Source organism: Falco biarmicus, chromosome 1 (assembly GCF_023638135.1).
Source record: "Falco biarmicus isolate bFalBia1 chromosome 1, bFalBia1.pri, whole genome shotgun sequence".
NCBI classification, from domain to species: domain Eukaryota; kingdom Metazoa; phylum Chordata; class Aves; order Falconiformes; family Falconidae; genus Falco; species Falco biarmicus.
In genome coordinates this window covers 4,906,137-4,921,465 of record NC_079288.1, presented here as the reverse complement: position 1 = coordinate 4,921,465, position 15,329 = coordinate 4,906,137, and positions in this window count along the sequence as shown.

Genomic DNA, 15,329 nt, shown 5'->3' with positions numbered 1-15,329 from the left:
TTATGGTGGGGCACTCGTGTTGTACTGACAATTTGCCAGAGGTTCTTTGGATGGGCAGAGCCTTGGCCAGTGAGCAGAGCACTGGACCACGTCTACGCTGTGACTGGAGGCTGGAGCTCACTGGTGTTATGTGGGTGCTCAGAGCAGAACAACCAGGTCGTAGTAAGGATCTCAGGAGGACTGCAGTTTCTAGAAATCCTTAATGGACTTGGCTGCTCAGTGTTCCTGCAGAGGTACACAGGGTCAGGCCACCTCCCTGCAGTACATCATATTTACACATTTCAGAACTTTTAATCATAAGCTTGATATTCCTATGGTTCTGATAAAAAAAAAATATTAAAAAAAATCTGAGACTGTCTCTGGCATGAATCCATATGTTCAGGTGAAGACCAGAAAAGTTCATCCTGTGCCATCAGTGGAGTTTCAGTTATTTCTCTCGCTACTTTGTGTTCAAGTTTAACTTCGTTGACAATCCAGTCTCTTTGTCAACAAGGTCTGATGCTGAAATACCAAGCTGTTGGCTACAAGCCATGCTTGCTTACATGCTGCTTAGTACCACACACTGGAAAGTTAACAAATCAATGGCTCTACTTGCAGAGAAAGGTATTGCATAAGCGCGGGCAGGATCAAGAAAGAAAAACTCAGAATAATGCATGCATTCAACTAGACCAAACTGTGCCCGCAGGGTCTAAGCATGTCCCAGTCAGCAACGTGCAGTCCAGTCTCCCACCCATAGAAGCTCCCTTCTGACTTCAGAGGTATCACACCAGCCTTCCACTTTGTGAAGCCTATAAAGAAGCTACTACATCTGGTTCATGGCTCTTGTTAAAATGTTTCTTTTTTCTAAACAGGGCTATTTTCGGAAGTGATAGAATCTATTGTTCCATAGTTATTGTTCTGGGGTATTGTTGGTCTAATGTTATTAATATATTAGCCCTTTGGCTGCCAAACGGTTTGAAACAAACTGCTTATATTTATTTTTAGAATTGTAAAAGTTGTGATGCTTTACAACTTGATATGCTTGTGATTACATCTGAACTGAATGCAGAGTTAATCCTCTGCCCAGCTCCTATCCAGACAGGGGCTGTAGTCATGCATTCCCAGCACACGGGTTCTGCACACCACAGAGAGCAGCCGGCAGGTATTTGTGAGAGCAGATGAAGTCCCGAGGCCTGACCTTCTCAGGTATGGAAGTGCCTCCTGCCACAGGAAGGCATGCCTGAAACAGGCCTTATCCAGTTACCACCGCAGGACTGCCAGTGCCGTCAGTGGGTGTGGGAGCGGGCTGCCAGCAACTGAGCACATCTCGTGGGACTAGGCTCCCTGCGTAAGACCTCCCGCTGGGCAAAAATGTGTGAAAGTCTTGCCTTGCTCTCATGGAAATTAAGAAGCACTTCACATCAGTACCAGTGGGGGCAAGATGAAAGCAAGAGGCAACATGTATGAGGCTGCTGAAAATAGCAAATTAAACGGTTGGTCAGGACACCAGCTAAATAGTATGCCATCAGCTTAATTTGGAAGAAACTTCTCCATTCCCTGGCTCACGCCAGGAATAAGAGGTTGCTGGATGTAACTTGCAGTCTCTGTAAGAGTAAAAATCTCTTAGTTTCTAAAAGCTGTTGAGGACTTTTCTGGTTCAACGCAAGTGATTTCTACAGCATCCATGCCCTTCACCAGAGAAAAGTTTAGTGTCTTTTACACCGGTTTTGGAAGTCTTCATTTCTATCAGTTCTCACTGGGCATTGTCACTACAGAACAAATTGAGTGTCACCATTCCAGATGATCAAGAATTTCTTCATTTCTGTATCTTCTGCCAGTACATCTTATTTCCAAAATGCTCATACAACTTCTTCCTTCTTTCAAACCTTTTTGCCCGTGGTCTGTGATTCACTTTGCGTTCTACTATCATTTTTAAACGACATGTTCCTTGGCTCTAAATATTCATCAGGCTTCCAGCCAAGGAACACGTTCTTCTGTGTAGAGAGTGGCTTTGCAGTGTTGATCAAGAGCAGTTACATGACAGATCAAGTCCTCTCTGTTATGTTCTATCTGCACAAACCAGGTAGAGTCACTTGCCGCATCCACAATGATGCTGATACCATACAGCTCTGAGCACACAAAGCCTTCTAGTGCAACCTGCTTACATCTGGCTGTCTTATGTGGCCTCTGTATAGACACAGGAAAAATACCCAGTGTACACAGCAGGGATGTGCATTTGCATCCTGCTGAACCCAAATATTGAAAAGATGAGTCCTCTGGATGCTGGCTTTGATTTTTGTTAGCTTTAGCTTGTGAAGCCCAGTTTGGAACTTCTTGCTAGCAGAGTTTTTCCTACCAGGTACAGAAGATATGGTGGAGACATTTCCATGTGTTGGTAATCTTGTCCCATAGCCTAGGCTCATTCTAGTCTGCATCTCTTGTGGATCTGCTGCTCAGCTCAATGGAGCTGTGTTCCTGCTGTGGTTTTCTGTGAACATCACCTTGGTTGCTGACATCTTGCAGGAACAGTGAGTGAGCTCCTCTCTTTTTGTAGGACAAAATGTTGCAAGCCATTCCTCATGTTTCTGGTGGCTTCAGCATGCTGCTGGACTGGTCACTACTTTGCTGTGATGCTGGAGTAAGCTGTCCAGGGGTATGATCATGCAAAGAACTGAAGCTGTCTGTGGGGTGTGTGTGTTTTGTCCCCTTTTCCACGGTTGAAAGGATCTGTAGCAAAGATTAAAGGGAGGTGCAGTAGCTGGCCAACCCCTATGACCTGTGGGCAGGGCCCACACGTTGGGTTGGTATCCAAAGCACACAAAAGTTTCATTCCAAAAGGTCTAGAGAGCTGAAAAACGTGAGGCAGGTAATGTGAGAGCAAAAAGCAGGAAGAAAGAAAGTTCCCTTTTTCATGGCATTTCAGCTGTCGCTTCTGACTTGACCTCACATTACTGAGGGCCTTGTGGCATTTTCTTAAAGTGCTTTTTTTAACTGCATGTACGTATAAATGCGTGGGTCTTTACCAAGCCCTGACAGACTGTACATCGCAGGGCCGTCCTCAGTGCCCAGGTTTTCTCGGCCGTACAGACACGGCCACGCGGCCCTATGGCTATGGCACCGACGGGGCGCGGGACACGCAGGAGGGTGCAGCATGCCGCTGACATCCCGGTGGTGGTGCAGGAGGTGAGGTGCCTACGTGGCTGCTTGCAGGCCCGCAGGAGAGGGCCGGCCGTGCAGGGCCGTGGCCGGGGGGTGCGCGGGGGCTGCCGGCCGCGGGCAGAGGCCGTACCTGCGGGGGGTGCGGCCGGGGCGCTGCCCGCGGTGGGGCCGGGCCCCGCGGCGCGGCCGGGGCTCTCCCAGCGCCTGTACCGGCGCCGGGCAAGGGAGGCTCCGGCAGCCCCGCCGCGCAGCCCAGCGGCCGCAGCTTCGTCGGGGTGGCCGGCAGCCCCCGGCGCGGCGCGGCCCGCGGCCGGCAGCGAGCGACCGCCAGGGGGCGCTGTCCGCCCTCGGTGGGCCGCGGGGCGCGCAGGTCGGCGCGGCGGGGCTGCCCCGGCGGCGGCGCCGGCGGGAGGAGCGCGGGGAAGGGCGGGAGGCGACCGGCTGCGCGGCGGCGGCGGGACGGCGGCGGGCACCGGCCGGCAGCAGCCTCGGCGCCCACTCCCTGCCTTGTGCGGGGCCGGATGGGCCAGCGGAGCGCCGGGGCGGGCCGGGGGTGGGGAGGGCAGCCCGGGAGTGCCTCCAGATCCGCCGAGCTGGGCTGCAGCGGGAGCTGCCCGGCGCAGGGGTGGGGACTGGCCGCTTCCTTAAACGGCGCGGGAGCGGCGGGGAGCGGGGCAGCGGGTCCGCACCGCCCCGGTGCGCCGGGCCGCGCCGACCCTCCCGGGACGCGGCCGCAACACGTGGAGCAAACTTTCGAGGGATGTGTGCCTGCCGCCGGACAGAAACGCCGCCGCAGCAGGACTGCGCCTTAGGGGTGCACGGAGCAGCTCGCCTCTCTCTGGTTTGGTGGTTTTTGGGTGTTGGTTTTTGGCTTTTTTTTTTTTTTTTTTATTGCTGCTTTTGGGTGTTTGGGATTTTTTTTTTTTTGCTCTTTCTCCTACTTCTCTGCTGCTTGTTGGGTCGGGGCTTCCTAAGCTCGCAGGGGCAAACGCAGCCTTTGAAAAAGCCGAGAAAAATGTTGCAATGTCCCTTGTGGCAACGAATTTTTTTTTTTTTTTATTTTGCCTTTTGCAAGGGCAAAGACGAAGCGTGGAAAAAATCCCAACGTGATCGATACCAGTTTAAATACCCATCTGCGAGCAGCTGGGTTGCGGGAGGCAGGAGCGGGGACCGCAGCCGCCCGCTACTTCTCCCCGCTCGGTTGCAGCTCAGCCCGAGCCCTTCCCGTGCGTAATCCCGGGGACCTGCGGCGCCGGGGAGGGGAGGCGGCCGCAGGGTATCCCCGAGCCCCGTTCCCGTGCTCCCTCCTTGCTCGGAGCGGGTAACGGGGGGGCTCGGGCTCTTTTGGCCGTCTGAACCATAACGGGGTGTTTTCGCTTCGCGTACGAAGTTCCCGCAGGAGCGGGCTCGGGCTCGGCGGTGCCGAGTCACGACGCGCGTCGGAGCTGCGGGCCCGGGGGCTGCAGGCCCGGCCCGAGGTGCGGAGCTGGCCCGCGGGCGTCCGCGGCTCCGGGACCGGGGGCCGGGCGACTCGCCCCGCCGCGGGCCGGGCCAGCTCGGAAGTTCGGGTAGGGGGCGGCGCGGATCGCTGGCTGCCCCGGCCGGGGGCGGTGGCTGCCGCCGAGGGGATGGCCCGGCTCCGGCGGGGTCCCGGTGGCCCCGGGGCGGGGGCCGAGGCTCAGCGCTGGCGGTGGGCACCGGCCGGGGAGAGGAGGGCGGTTTACAAACAGGCGTAAGGAATCGCAGCCCGCGCCTGATGGGCGAGCTGAGGGCTGGGTCTTTGCGGGCGAGATGAGAGCTCTGTGTCTTCAACTGGCCTACAAAGTCCCAGTTCTCGGCTCCCAGGACCTGCCGGGCTCGCAGCGGGCGAAGACGGAGCGCGGCGGCGCCGGGGCCGCTCCCGCCGGGAGGCGGCGGTCCCTGGGGCGGCCCTCGCCGCTGTGCCCGGACCGCCGCTTCCCCGGCGCTGTGCCCGGCGGGTGGCCCCGGCTCGCCGCGGGCGGGCTGTGGGGAGAGGACGGAGCTGGTTCTCCGCGAACCGTAAGTGCATTTTGTTTTCTTCCCCCGCGGAAAGGGCCTGCAGCGTGCGCGTCCACCGGCGCTGCGGCCATCCCCGCGGGCCCCGACGTGCGCGGCCGCGCTGGCAGAACGCGGTGCCCGGGCAGGCAGCGAGCGTCCCGGTTCGCTCCTGCACGGCCATGTGCATCCTTGTCACCGCTTTCACTTTCAGAAAACACATCTGTTTTCTTTTTTCTTTCCCCTCTTCTTTTTTTTTTTTTTTTTTAATAAATGTAGTCACCATACATACCAAGTGGCCTGGCTCCCGGTAATTCTCTTATTCACCCAAGTGCTTTAACCACCCCTGCCCCTTCTGATGTTCCTTATGATTTGTCTTTGGTTTGGGTTCGGTACACTGTTCTTCTGGAGGCACTGGTTTGTGCTCCTTCTTTGGGCACAGTATATATACCACTCTTGTATGTTACTCTTTGCTTATATCGTATTTATATCTCCTGTGCCCTTCTGTGTTATGTTACATCACATTTTAAATTCTTAAATTAGAATTATTTTGAGGGTCCTCATTTTTTATTTTTTTTTAAATGTAGGTATGTTTTTACTTCTCTCTTGTAAAGTCAATTGACCTAGAATAAGGAAAAAGGCCAAGCAGCAACAGTATTCTCATGGTTAAGGTTTATAAAAGCAAATGGAAAATTAAAATCTTCCTGCGTGTTTTTTTGAGCCACTTAGAATTTAATTCTCTCTCTGATGTAGTATCACAGGAGTCTACATGCTGCATGTGTGTACACAGACATTTACACACGCCACACAACTTTTATCCTCTGATCCCATGAGACTTTTGCAAACACTGTTTTCAGTGCTATATTCTGTAGCATTTGCCCATAAAAATAACAATATTTATTTAGTTTTTCACAATTAAGAGGAATTTGCAAATGGTGTTGCAGACGTCTGCATGCTTTTTTTCTTCTTTAGCCTTCTATATCCAAACACTTGTGCACAGCGTCTAAAATGTTTATTAATAGCTGTTCTTCTGACATGCATTTGGGGCATATGGATCTTGATATATCAGAATTATTTTGTGTGTGCAGTCCCGCAGTTGCCTGTTTGACTTGGGGGACAGCACGCGCGGTCAGGCCTGCCTTGGGCCTGTTCCCTTTATAAACCTATTCGTAAGTACTGGCTGGGAGCTTTCTCTGAAACCAAAATTTAAAGCAAATTTTTTTTCACACTGCATTTCCCCATAGGCCCATTTTTCCAGGGAACTGTCTAGTGGCCACAAAAAGGAAAAGTATGTGAAAGTAAGGAGTAAAGGCAAAAAATACTGTTGCCCTTTTAGGAGACAACGCTGTTAAAAAGACCGTTCTGCTGGCCTATTTGCAGCCCTTTTCTCCCTGCAGATCTGTAGCTCTTAACGAAATTAATCTGCAGTGAAATCACAGAAATCTGATTCTAATCATCCACCCTGGAACAAGTCAGAGCTACAAGATGACGAGCATAATGTAAAAAATGCTTTCAGCACGTGGAGCCGTATCATTAACATTAAAACCTGATGGTGTGAAAGGGGGGAAAGGGGAGTAGATTTCTGTGCCTCTTTAGCATGTTCCAACTTTTTGTGCAACTTTGTAGGCAAGCAGAGATTTTTGTTGAGGTTGTTTGTGTTGCTGTTCAGGCTCTTGGACTAGCTGCTAGGCTAAACTGAAGTTTTCCCTTTCATAGGAGATTTTCTTAATTGTGGTTTGCTTTGTAAAGCTGGGTAAACTGCTGGGTTTAGTTTTTGTCAGGTTTAACATAATCTGGAAATTTTTTTTCCAGCAGTAATTGGTTTCTTCCTGCCTTTAACTCTGGCAAGTTTTTTTTCCCCCCCAAACCTATTTTGGAGCACTACATAGCATAATTTGAGTTATGATCTTCTGATTTGAGTGCATCATACAAGATTCAGTCGAAACTTGGCTTCTGTAGGGAGTGAGTGCTCAGCGTTTTATGGTCATTGGGACTTGTTGAATGTGTACATTCGAGCTTCCAACTCCCCAGTCACTTTTAGATATTTTTTTTTCTTAATGGCATTTGCCAAGGTGAAAGGACACATTTTTTCAAGCAACATTCATCTGTTTGAACTAGCATGGATGTAGTTGTTTATAGCTGCTAGAACTCTGTTGACAGACTTGCTGTACTAGGAATGTATTTTTTTTTTCTTCATTCATCTACATTATTAGCAATTATTTAGATCGTAGCTGCACACACTGCATTGACAGGCACATCCCAACTTCTGTTTGTGCCCCAAAGAATATACAGTGCAACGCAGATGTATTTCTCAGCATCTGTTTTACACTGTTGAGTTTAAACATTCTCTCTGAATTAAAGTTCAGGCCGAAAGGGAACATTCCCTCATGCCCCAAATGACTTTTTGCGGGTCAAATTACAAAGTAAAAATATTTTATTTTATTCTTAAATAATATTGCTCTGAGGCTGGATTGGGGGTAGGCCATGGTTTAGCACTTTACAAATGCTAAAGAAGATGGTTCAAGCTTCTGCTGCAAGTTGTGGACAAGCTCTTAAATTACTGTTTTAGCTCTGAAGCTTTCATAATGTCCTTTGCTCTCTGGGGTGCAGACTCAATTATTCCCCCCCTCCCCGGTTAATAATGGGGCTTTGTTTTATTTTCACTTCTAAACTTTATGCCTCTCTTGCTAATCTTTCTGTGTGTACAAATATGCTTTCTTCATCAGTCAGACTTGGCAATATTCAGGCCACACTAAACTAGTTCTGGGCAGTACAGCAAGGCGCTCTATTTATCAGCGCCTTTCTGGGGAAGTTTATTACACTGTAGGAGTGACATTTTCAGCCTTCTGAAAGACTTGGTAAATATTTGGCAGGTTCTACTCCTTCAACAAAAAAAGGGCCATATTTTATCTGTGATAAGGTCTGAAAGAAAACTATCTAGGCATTAAGGGCTTGAGTTGTTGGGCAGAAGGGTGGGGTTCATGCAGGATATTCTTTGAATTGCACTGAGTGAAGTCAAATGTTTGCCTGCAATTTAGGAACCGCTGTTCCTCTATGTTTGCAAATAAGAGACCTTCAAGCCAGGGTTGTATTTTAAGTATGCATGGAGCATAGCGAGTTTGCAGTGTTTGAGTTACAAATATATGTAATCAGGGGCAGGTTAGATTCAGACGGTGCCTGGTAGCAGCTCTGTTCCGCACAGGCCTTTCGCAGAAGCATGGACATGCTTGTGTTAGAATCTTGCACCCTTAGTGAGGACTAAATTTTGTAAGCATGAGGCATCCAGCATGTACCCAGCTTGCAGACGCTTTCCCCTCCACTCTTGGCCTCGTCCACAGATGGCAAACCCCGAGCTCGGGGCGTGCTCTGTGCCAGCTCGCGCTGCAGGCCAGCTTTTAAGCACACACAGGCAAACCAGACGTGGAAGAGAATGTGCTTTTCCCTTCCCGCTGCTGGCCTGCTTGAGAAAATCTTTCCAGCTCCCGCTGATTTCATCACTTCCCTTCCTGGGATCTGTCCCTTTCTGGTCCCCAGAGGGGAGAGGAGGAGGGCAGGAGAGCTTAGAAGAGGCTGTGGGGTGGCTTGCACTGGCCGGCAGGTGAGGACGTCCCTGTGAGGCTTCAGCCCCTTCCTGTAGTCCAAGTGACATCCCTGTAAAACGAGAAAGAGTGGTGGCATCTGTGTGACTTTCACAAGGCACAGCTGTGTCCCTTTGCTGGGTATGATCTTTGCTTGGTAGAGGGGCTTCTGCTTTCTGCTTGGGTTCGATCGCTTTGGGGGAGCGAGCGAGAAGGGGAGTGTAAGCATGTGGTGGTACCAACGGCAGGACTGCGACTGCTGGGGGAGTGTCTGATGCTGCGGTAGGGAAACCCTTCCTTGCTGAGGGCAGAACAGGCCTTTCGGATCCCACTGCCAGCCTGCACATTCGCGTGAACCTTAGTGTGAGCCAGCAACAGTGTGGGAAAGAAATCATATGGCTGCAGACTGAAGGAAATGAGCCGGGGTGATGCTGGTCGGGAGATGGCTTCCTCTTCCCTGTGTAACTGACGGACTACGGATTCATGGCATGTTTCTTTAGCACTGAATTATCAAAGTATTTCCAAGACGCTGCTTGGTAGATTTGATTTTGTATCGGCTTCGTGGGTTTCATTTGGATCTTAGTGGCCTGTTGGTTTAGAAGGGTTAGGCTGTTAGGATTTTTCCCCTTCTGTGGCAGCAAGCAACAGGCCTTTGTTCTTCCTCTCCTTTGGCAGAAAGTCCTCCATGGTGTCCTGAACGTCTACGTGGGTGGATGATGTGCCCACATTCCACGGCATCATGCAGGATTTCAGTATTTTCCCAATACAGATTTGTTAGTGACACCATTTCTAGATCCAGGATTGGAGCCTCGACTCCTAGATCGTGCCTGCTAGTGTTGTTATTCATTATTACTATTTTAATTACAAAGCGTCCCATCTGACCAAGGCTTTGGAGTCGTGCTCAGGCAGTTACAGTACTCAGACAGTTGCAGTGCAGATGACAGACCACAGAGGAATGCGCGCTGCTTCAGGCATTATTTTGAGTAGCAAATGTTACCCTGAACTGTCCGATCTGGTGAAAGGGTCAGTCCTGTATAGCTGGAGGTAGGGCAGGGACCCTTCCTGTCCTTTTCCTGGTGAAATTCATCTATAAATGAAATAGTGACATACTGGTTTTTACAGCTGTTTTGAATCTCTTTAAATGTCTAAATGCATTTTACTTTTTTTTTAAGTATGGAATTTCCTCAAACTATAAAATTTGAAAGCAGATTTCATTTAGCAAGATCTCTCTGCATGATAACTTTTAATATACGGTGAGGAACACAATTCGAAACACTTACATTTAATTCAGTCAGCAGCCTGTAGGAACTGATCTACAAGTGGCCCAAAGGCCTGCTAAAATTAGTCATGGTTTTATGTTTTTGGAAGAAAACTCTTCAGGAGTGGCCCTGTTATTTTACAAAAAAACAGGTCTTTTGAATGTGATACTGTCAATAGGGTTAAATTCAAACATGCAAGTGCAGTAGTTTAAAGAATAAATTCCAGAAGCTGTTTAACGCTCAGCTTCGTTACAGAGCGATGATCAGGTTGGGTTAGACAGAATTGCCGTATGCTGAAACATCTGGAATAATATCACATTTCTCCAAAACGGAATTTTCTTTAAGAGCAGCAGCAATTGCTGATATTTGAGAGGGTGGAGCTAGCAGCAACCTACAAATGCTGGAAAATGAATTAAGAATTTATAGAGCAAAATACTGAGACTTTGTCAGGGATTGTGATTTTGATTATGATCTCTTGTTTAAAACATCAGGTAATTCTGAGAGCTGGGACTTTCCAGGCTGCGGTGGTTGGTAGGACAGTTTACGTGGGGGCCAGGAGCTCGGCTCCTTGGCACTTGGCTTTTTAGTCTTTTGATGAATTCCAATGAAACAAGTTGTGGCAAACTGATTTGAAGCTTTGGAGCCAGAATATGCATGAAAAATCTTGCATGAAAAGAGAGATTGTTTCATAAAGAAGAATTTGAATGTAGTTCAGTTAAAATATGCCCGATTTAAAACTGTGTTATTTTGATATTTTATAAAAGATAAAAGTTTCCTCAATTCTAGCACTATGGGTGTATTTTACACCTGAAGGATACTATAAAAGTAGACTTGAAGCCTCAGTTGCATTTTAAATGGTTTTTATTACAAAATCTGCTTTGACTACAAAGATATTTGGTATAATTGTGACTTCATCTGTTAATTTTGAAGGAAATATTTCTGGAGGAGGAGAACATTCCCATGCAAATACAACAGTTGTAAAGAACAAACAGAAAGGTGCTTAATCACAAAGGAGCTTGCCCATTTTAACTTACCTTGGACTGTAAAACCAAACAAATAATGTAATTTGTGAAAAAACTTAATCAGATATTTACAGTATCCATTTTTTTAGTGCTGTGGATTATTCAGCAGTACAGTTAATGGTATTTTACGTATAGCTTTCAAATACTGAGTGTCTGTTTCATATGGATTATCATATGCCCCCCCAAATTGGCTTGAATCTACATTTTAAAACCAGCTTTTATTATTTTTTTAAACAATTGCACTAAACAACAAAATTCAACTGAGTAACTTAAGCTGAATTTCTTAAATCTGAGTTAGTAAAGAGCTTCCAAAACTTCATCCAAAATAGATCATAACAAAGGAGCAGAACTTCACTGAATCGTTTTGCAATGTTTGTTAGCTGCAACTCAAAGCGCTACACCGAGATTTGAATTATGTTACTCCAAGTCCCAGCCTAAATTTAGCTGTAGGATTCACATACTGCACTCGCTTCACTGGAAGAGTTTGGTTCACTTGTAGCATATTTGAGCTAGTTCTGCATCTCCTTGGGGAATAAATTGCAGCCTGAATGAGAACATTCACAAACACTTATGACATTAATGCTATATGCAGTCGGAGGTTCTGCATGCATTCCGCCTTTGAAACTATCTCTAGCCTCCGTCCAGGACTTTATATAATTTCTGTATCAATGGCCATTAAGGACAGTGAGACACAATGAAACATTTTCTTCTGACAGTGTTTCTTCGCAGACATCTTTGCAAACATAGTAATAAGCTTCTCACTTTAGAATTTCCACTGGAGTGAGCTCTTTCCTCCCCAGCCCAGCCCCATGTGAGTAACTGCACTTGTATAGCGAGTTGTTTCACATGCCCCAAATAAAAATGTAATAAATCCAGAGTAAGGAAAATGCTTATGAGCCAGTTTATGGTGTTATGTAATACTAGTTACATAAAGTTTTGGATGTCTTTATACTTTTAAGGTATTACTGCCTTCAAAAAGAACATAAACTGTAATTTCATCTCTAAACATCTGATAGGAGTTTGATCTTAAAATATAAATTGGGCTTGTATATTGTTTACATCACAGAATGAATTTACAGCTCTCCAAAGTAACAGCAAGTGTGCACACTGCTAAATAAAACATCTCCTCTAAGGCAGTGGAGATCTGCTCATCTGCACCAGCTCAGGATTTGTCCCATACTCTGATTTTGGTGACTGGTAATGTTTTTGGATGAACAGCCATGAGCACTTCCGTCACTTTACAGCATTGTTAATAAATGTTTGGAAATTCTGTGACTCTCAAACCTTTTCTAACTTCGAAGTGCATTTTCCAAAATTAACTGTTTTATAACTAGCTAGCTATCAGTGATACGTTAATGCTGAATTATGGTCAGTTGCTTGCAGGCAGCAAGCAGAGGTTTAAGTGCTTAAAATACATATAATGGGGTTGTTGCGAGTGCTGTAAGTTGGTGTAAATGAGCACGGGTGCTGACTGCAGTGGAGTCGCACCGATTTATTCCCCCTGACCTGATGGGCTACAAACATAAGGAGCTGGGGTTTTTTAGAGAGCCAGCTCATGCAGCCAGGATCTCACCCAGGGGGGAGGACTTGCATGAGCGCTACCTGTGTGTGGCCTGTGCGGTGCGCAGGAGATGAACAGCATCAACATGGTCACTGAGCTCTTCCCCTCTTCTCTCCTTTCCTCCTTAAGTAAATCTATGCCTGGAAGGAAACACTTCAGTCCAGGTGAAAGCTATGTACTACATCCCAATACAGCTTCCAGAAATAGTCTCCCACCAGAATGATTTCCACAGCAACTAACGATATGGCCAAATGCTTTTTTGTTTTGTTAAATGAAATTTGCTACAACTTCGCTATTCCAGGCATGGCTTTGAATGCACTGCTGAGCTATTACCTGGCAGCCAGGTAAAGCAAAACATGTTATGGTGGCTGACCTGGTGTCAAATGAGAAGGGCAGCAGGAAGCAGGCAGAAAAGGCACCAGGTTTCCACACTCAGCATATTCTTGCCAGCCAGTCCTCATGCCTGCCGCTTGCAGGCTGTAATGTCAGTAGTCTGCTAGGGCCAAAGGAAAAATACCGTTAGATGCCCACAGAAAGTAGTCTGAGCCCAGCTCTGATGAACCAAAATGGTACTAACCACAGCAGGGGTAGGAGCAAGGCATCTTGTTCATGAATAGCATTTTTAAAGGGATAGACTTTCCCCCTTTCCCAACATTTCTTCTGCACCCCATGCAGTAGTGAACAGCAGTCGTGAACCCGGACACTGGTAGTGTTTTAACTGACAACATCTCGTTCTCATTGAAGTATCTCATAAAAGGTATCTAGCAAAACGATTTCTATTTCACCTAAGACAGAATTCAGTTAACTTCATCACTCTCAAAACTGGGTTCTTGGTCTGGGCTCCCTCCTGAGGCAGAGGGAAGGGGGTGATGGCTCCAGGGTCAGTGTGTCTCACTGGGCTGGTTGGCCACTTGAGGGTAGGAGGTGGCACCCTCTGAAGTCCAGCGCTCATCCGCTAATTACAGGAAGTTTGTACAATCAACTTTTAGTCACAGATGCTAAGACTTAAGGCTTCCCAAGCCACTTAGGCAAATGACAAGGCTTTTAACCGCCTATTTCGCTTAACTCTTAGATGTGCTCGATGGCTTTGGTATCAGAGATCTGCAACTTGCAGGTATGAAGCTGCTGCGGTAACAAGTCACTGGTGGTCAGGCACTGGGCACCAGTACGTGCCTACACCAGTCAGCTTTTATGAATGCTGCTGTGCCTTTATTTGAATCTATCCAGCAAGTGAATTGGGTTTCTCTAACCTGTTCTTACGGCTTGAAACTATCAGCAATTTTAAGGACACTAGCTCAACTTCATCTTGCCAAATCCTGTCTGGTTTAATTAATGACATTCAGCAAATGAGGGGAGGGGTCCTGTGACTTTCACTGCTGTAAGGAATTTCTGGATATACAGGGTTGGATCCAAAACCAGTGGGCATTCCCAGTGGCTACTGAACCTCTATCTGGCAATCTGATCTCTTTAGAAAAACATTTCTGTGAAGTAAGTCTGAAATGAGAGAAAAAGTAATTTTTTCTCCCAAACCTACAGCATTAAGGCTAGGTTCCCTACTAATACAGACTTCATTTTTCTGTGGAAGATTTTACTGCGTTCTGTGCAAAAAAAAAATCTGCAAACTTGCAACAAAAGACCAACGTTTTAAGCAGAAAGCAACATAGTTTAGCCGCTTGATGTCACCATATTAATGGTGTGAGAAGAGTGAGGGCACGCAGGCTGGGCCAGCTGTCTCTCTGGGAACCGTGGGGTTTTTTTCTCTTCCCTGTTGTGCCCTCGTATCCAAAATAGGCACTTTTCATGAACATACTGGCAATAAATAGCATGTGATGGGATTAGTTAGAAGGAGCTGCCAAAATGTTTATCAATTATTGTATCTGTTTTCTTCCTCAAAGAAGGTTTCCTTCAGAGACACGTGCCCCCTCTCTGGTAATCAAATCTTGTGTGCTCAGTTGGTTGTTGAAAATTGATTTGTACATGCTTTGCTCTAATTGAAGTCTGTTGGCTTTCCAATATTAAATGATTTTACTGGGTGAACTTGGGCATGGGTGTTCCCTGACTTTGCGGTGCTCCAGCTGGCAATGCACATGGGTCACACGCTTGTCTCGAGAGGCAGCTCTTGTCTGGTCCATCCAGCCTCCCCAAGCGGGTATTTCCTTAGTCATAAAAGAGGCAGTTGTGTCTTAAAAAAAATAAATGGAGCTTTCAGGTCCCAGTCTCCTCTGCTTGCTCTCCCTGGGGAATGGATACAACTTGACCTTCCTGAAATTATTATGAACTAGCAATAAGCCTTTGCTGAAAAGGTGGAAAAGCGCAGTGAAAAAAAAAAAACAACAACCACCATCAAAAACCCAGGATCATGTACGCTGTGGCTAATGAAATGTGAATTTACGTGACCACCCATAGCTGATGCACATTTTATGCTTGAGTTCTTCCATGTGATGAGTCCACTGCTAGCAGGGGCAACAGTTTTAACGATATGCTTCATATTTATTTTTAGGAGTATGTACACTGCTCAGACATAAGGGAACTAATCCTGAAGGTGTGCAAATAAAATGAATGCAAGTTCTTACCTGAAGCCCTATTCAGGTAAAGTAAAAACCAAGGCCAAAGCTTTTTAGAAGCTTGTGAATCACAGTAATTAGCTCATGTTTTAATGCTAATACATTCTGATAATATACATACTATTGTAATACCCATAATCAGTATTCATGAGAACATGGGGAGAACAGGTACAGAAGTTGTAATTTAAAAA